Source organism: Oncorhynchus gorbuscha, linkage group LG10 (assembly GCF_021184085.1).
Source record: "Oncorhynchus gorbuscha isolate QuinsamMale2020 ecotype Even-year linkage group LG10, OgorEven_v1.0, whole genome shotgun sequence".
NCBI lineage: Eukaryota > Metazoa > Chordata > Actinopteri > Salmoniformes > Salmonidae > Oncorhynchus > Oncorhynchus gorbuscha.
Window position 1 is genome coordinate 97,974,209 of NC_060182.1, and position 5,396 is coordinate 97,979,604.

General features: G+C 49.3%; 1 protein-coding gene across 9 annotated transcripts in view; it reads left to right on the plus strand.

Annotated features, from left to right (window-relative positions):
- Nucleotides 1-5,396, plus strand: part of LOC124046819 (dynactin subunit 1-like) — an 808,447-nt gene that overhangs the window by 571,978 nt on the left and 231,073 nt on the right. The gene's annotated exons all lie outside the window — the stretch shown is intronic.

Genomic DNA, 5,396 nt, shown 5'->3' on the forward strand with positions numbered 1-5,396 from the left:
TTAACTGGACTGGAGTGGTGTGTGTTTAACTGGACTGGAGTGGTGTGTGTTTAACTGGACTGGAGTGGTGTGTGTTTAACTGGACTGGAGTGGTGTGTGTTTAACTGGACTGGAGTGGTGTGTGTTTAACTGGACTGGAGTGGTGTGTGTTTAACTGGACTGGAGTGGTGTGTGTTTAACTGGACTGGAGTGGTGTGTGTTTAACTGGACTGGAGTGGTGTGTGTTTAACTGGACTGGAGTGGAGTGTGTGTTTAACTGGACTGGAGTGGAGTGTGTGTTTAACTGGACTGGAGTGGAGTGTGTGTTTAACTGGACTGGAGTGGAGTGTGTGTTTAACTGGACTGGAGTGGAGTGTGTGTTTAACTGGACTGGAGTGGAGTGTGTGTTTAACTGGACTGGAGTGGAGTGTGTGTTTAACTGGACTGGAGTGGAGTGTGTGTTTAACTGGACTGGAGTGGTGTGTGTTTAACTGGACTGGAGTGGTGTGTGTTTAACTGGACTGGAGTGGAGTGTGTGTTTAACTGGACTGGAGTGGTGTGTGTTTAACTGGACTGGAGTGGTGTGTGTTTAACTGGACTGGAGTGGTGTGTGTTTAACTGGACTGGAGTGGTGTGTGTTTAACTGGACTGGAGTGGAGTGTGTGTAACTGGACTGGACTGGAGTGTGTGTGTGGACTGGAGTGGTGTGTGTTTAACTGGACTGGAGTGGTGTGTGTTTAACTGGACTGGAGTGGTGTGTGTGTTTAACTGGACTGGAGTGGTGTGTGTTTAACTGGATTGGAGTGGTGTGTGTTTAACTGGATTGGAGTGGTGTGTGTTTAACTGGACTGGAGTGGTGTGTGTTTAACTGGACTGGAGTGGTGTGTGTTTAACTGGACTGGAGTGGTGTGTGTGTTTAACTGGACTGGAGTGGTGTGTGTGTTTAACTGGACTGGAGTGGTGTGTGTGTTTAACTGGACTGGAGTGGTGTGTGTGTTTAACTGGACTGGAGTGGTGTGTGTGTTTAACTGGACTGGAGTGGTGTGTGTGTTTAACTGGACTGGAGTGTGTGTGTGTATGGAGTGTGTGTGTTTAACTGGACTGGAGTGTGTGTGGTGTGTGTTTAACTGGATTGTGTGTGGTGTGTGTTTAACTGGACTGGAGTGTGTGTGTGTGTGTGTGTGTGTGTGTGTGTGTGTGTGTAACAGGACTGGAGTGTGTGTGTTTAACAGGACTGGAGTGGTGTGTGTTTAACTGGACTGGAGTGTGTGTGTGTTTAACTGGACTGGAGTGTGTGCGTGTGTGTAACAGGACTGGAGTGTGTGTAACGGACTGTAACAGGACTGGAGTGTGTGTGTGTGTGTGGACTGGAGTGTGTGTGTGTGTGGACTGGAGTGTGTGTGTGTGTGGACTGGAGTGTGTGTGTGTGTGTGTTTAACTGGACTGGAGTGTGTGTGTGTGGACTGGAGTGTGTGTGTGTTTAACTGGACTGGAGTGTGTGTGTGTGTGTGTGTGTGTGTTTAACTGGACTGGAGTGTGTGTGTGTGTGTGTGTGTGTGTGTGTGTGTGTGTGTGTGTGTGTGTGTGTGTGTGTGTGTGTGTGTGTGTGTGACAGGACTGGTGTGTGTGTGTGACAGGACTGGTGTGTGTGTGTGTGTAACAGGACTGGAGTGTGTGTGTGTGTGTGTAACAGGACTGGAGTGTGTGTGTGTGTAACAGGACTGGAGTGTGTGTGTGTGTAACAGGACTGAGTGTGTGTGTAACAGGACTGGAGTGTGTGTGTGTGTGTGTGTGTGTAACAGGACTGGAGTGTGTGTGTGTGTGTGGAGTGTGTGTGTGTGACAGGACTGGAGTGTGTGTGTGTGACAGGACTGGAGTGTGTGTGTTTAACAGGACTGGAGTGTGTGTGTGTGTGTAACAGGACTGGAGTGTGTATGTTTAACTGGAGTGTGTGTAACAGGACTTGAGTGTGTGTGTAACAGGACTTGTGTGTGTGTGTGTGTGTGTGTGTGTGTGTGTGTGTGTGTAACAGGAGTGTGTGTGTGTGTGTGTGTAACAGGACTGCTGTGTGTGTGTGTGTAACAGGACTGCTGTGTGTGTGTGTGTAACAGGACTGGAGTGTGTGTAACAGGACTGGAGTGTGTGTGTGTGTGTGTGTGTGTGTGTGTGTGTGTGTGTGTGTGTGTGTGTGTGTGTGTGTGTGTGTGTGTGTGTGTGTGTGTGTAACAGGACTGTGTGTGTGTGGACTGGAGTGTGTGTGTGTGACAGGACTGGAGTGTGTGTGTGTGTGTGTGTGTGTGTGTGTGTGTGTGTGTGTGTGTGTGTGTGTGTGTGTGTGTGTGTGTGTGTGTGTGTGTGTGACAGGACTGGAGTGTGTGTGTGTGACAGGACTGGAGTGTGTGTGTGTGACAGGACTGGAGTGTGTGTGTGTGACAGGACTGGAGTGTGTGTGTGTGACAGGACTGGAGTGTGTGTGTGTGACAGGACTGGAGTGTGTGTAACAGGACTGGAGTGTGTGTGTGTGTGTGTGTAACAGGACTGGAGTGTGTATGTTTAACTGGAGTGTGTGTAACAGGACTTGAGTGTGTGTGTAACAGGACTTGAGTGTGTGTGTAACAGGACTTGAGTGTGTGTGTAACAGGACTTGAGTGTGTGTGTGTGTGTGTGTGTGTGTGTGTGTGTGTGTGTGTAACAGGACTGGAATGTGTGCGTGTAACAGGACTGGAGTGTGTGTGTGTGTGTGTAACTGGACTGTAGTGTGTGTGTGTGTAACAGGACTGGAGTGTGTGTGTGTAACAGGACTGGAGTGTGTGTGTGTGTGTGTGTGTGTGTTTAACTGTGTGGACTGTGTGTGTGTGTGTGTGTGTGTGTGTGGACTGTGTGTGTGTGTGTGTGTGGACTGTGTGTGTGTGTGTGTGTGTGTGTGTGTGTGTGTGTGTGTGTGGACTGTGTGTGTGTGTGTTGTAACTGGACTGGTGTGTGTGTGTGTGTAACAGGACTGGTGTGTGTGTGTGTGTGTAACAGGACTGGTGTGTGTGTGTGTGTGTAACAGGACTGGTGTGTGTGTGTGTGTAACAGGACTGGAGTGTGTGTGTGTGTAACAGGACTGGAGTGTGTGTGTGTGTAACAGGACTGGAGTGTGTGTGTGTTTAACTGGACTGGAGTGGTGTGTGTTTAACAGGACTGGAGTGTGTGTGTGTTTAACAGGACTGGAGTGTGTGTGTGGACTGGAGTGTGTGTGTAACTGGACTGGAGTGTGTGTGTTTAACTGGACTGGAGTGTGTGTGTGTTTAACTGGACTGGAGTGTGTGTGTGTGTGACAGGACTGGAGTGTGTGTGTTTACAGGACTGGAGTGTGTGTGTTTAACAGGACTGGAGTGTGTGTGTGTGTGTAACTGGACTGGAGTGTGTGTGTGTTTAACTGGAGTGTGTGTAACTGGACTGAGTGTGTGTGTTTAACTGGACTTGTGTGGTGTGTGTGTGTGTGTGTTTAACTGGACTGGAGTGTGTGTGTGTTAACAGGACTGCTGTGTGTGTGTGTTAACTGGACTGGAGTGTGTGTGTGTAACAGGACTGGAGTGTGTGTGTGTTGTAACAGGACTGGAGTGTGTGTGTGTGGACTGTGTGTGTGTGTGTGTGTGTGTGTGTAACTGGACTGTGTGTGTGTGTGTGTGTGTGTGTGTGTGTGTGTGTGTGTGTGTGTGTAACTGTGTGTGTGTGTGTGTGTGTGTGTAACAGGACTGGAGTGTGTGTGTGTGTGTGTTTAACTGGACTGGAGTGTAACAGTGTGTGTGTGTAACTGGACTGGAGTGTGTGTGTGTGTGTGTTAACTGGACTGGAGTGTGTGTGTGTGTGTGGACTGGAGTGTGTGTGTGTTTAACAGGACTGGAGTGTGTGTGTGTGTGGACTGGAGTGTGTGTGTGTGAACAGGACTGGAGTGTGTGTGTGTGTGTGTGTAACAGGACTGGAGTGTGTGTGTGTGTAACAGGACTGGTGTGTGTGTGTGTAACAGGACTGGAGTGTGTGTGTGTGTAACAGGACTGGAGTGTGTGTGTGTGTGTGTGTGTGTGTGTGTAACAGGACTGGTGTGTGTGTGTGTGTGAACAGGACTGGAGTGTGTGTGTGTGTGTGTGACAGGACTGGAGTGTGTGTGTGTGTGTACAGGACTGGAGTGTGTGTGTGTGTGACAGGACTGGAGTGTGTGTGTGTAACAGGACTGGAGTGTGTGTGTTTAACAGGACTGGAGTGTGTGTGTGTGTAACAGGACTGGAGTGTGTGTGTTTAACTGGAGTGTGTGTAACAGGACTTGAGTGTGTGTGTAACAGGACTTGTGTGGTGTGTGTGTGTGTGTGTAACAGGAGTGTGTGTGTGTAACAGGACTGCTGTGTGTGTGTGTGTAACAGGACTGGAGTGTGTGTGTGTAACAGGACTGGAGTGTGTGTGTGTAAGGACTGGAGTTTAACAGGACTGGAGTGTGTGTGTGTGTGTGTGTGTGTGTGTGTGTGTGTGTGTGTGTGTGTGTGTGTGTGTGTGTGTGTGTGTGTGTAACAGGACTGGAGTGTGTGTGTGTGACAGGACTGGAGTGTGTGTGTGTGACAGGACTGGAGTGTGTGTGTGTGTGTGTGTGTGTTTACAGGACTGGAGTGTGTGTGTGTGACAGGACTGGAGTGTGTGTGTGTGTGTGGACTGGAGTGTGTGTGTGTGACAGGACTGGAGTGTGTGTAACAGGACTGGAGTGTGTGTGTGTGTGTGTAACAGGACTGGAGTGTGTATGTTTAACTGGAGTGTGTGCGTGTACAGGACTTGAGTGTGTGTGTGTGTGTGTGTGTGTGTGTGTGTGTGTGTGTGTGTGTGTGTGTGTGTGTGTGTGTGTGTGTGTGTGTGTGTGTGTGTGTGTGTGTGTGTGTGTGTGTGTGTGTGTGTGTGTGTAACAGGACTGGAGTGTGTGTGTGTAACAGGACTGGAGTGTGTGTGACAGGACTGGAGTGTGTGTGTGTGACAGGACTGGAGTGTGTGTGTGTGACAGGACTGGAGTGTGTGTAACAGGACTGGAGTGTGTGTGTGTGTGTGTGTAACAGGACTGGAGTGTGTGTGTTTAACTGGACTGGAGTGTGTGTGTTTAACTGGACTGGAGTGTGTGTGTGTAACTGGACTGGAGTGTGTGTGTGTAACAGGACTGGAGTGTGTGTGTGACAGGACTGGAGTGTGTGTGTGACAGGACTGGAGTGTGTGTGTGTGACAGGACTGGAGTGTGTGTGACAGGACTGGAGTGTGTGTAACAGGACTGGAGTGTGTGTGTTTAACTGGACTGGACTGTGTGTGTGTTTAACTGGACTGGAGTGTGTGTGTTTAACTGGACTGGAGTGTGTGTGTTTAACTGGACTGGAGTGTGTGTGTTTAACTGGACTGGAGTGTGT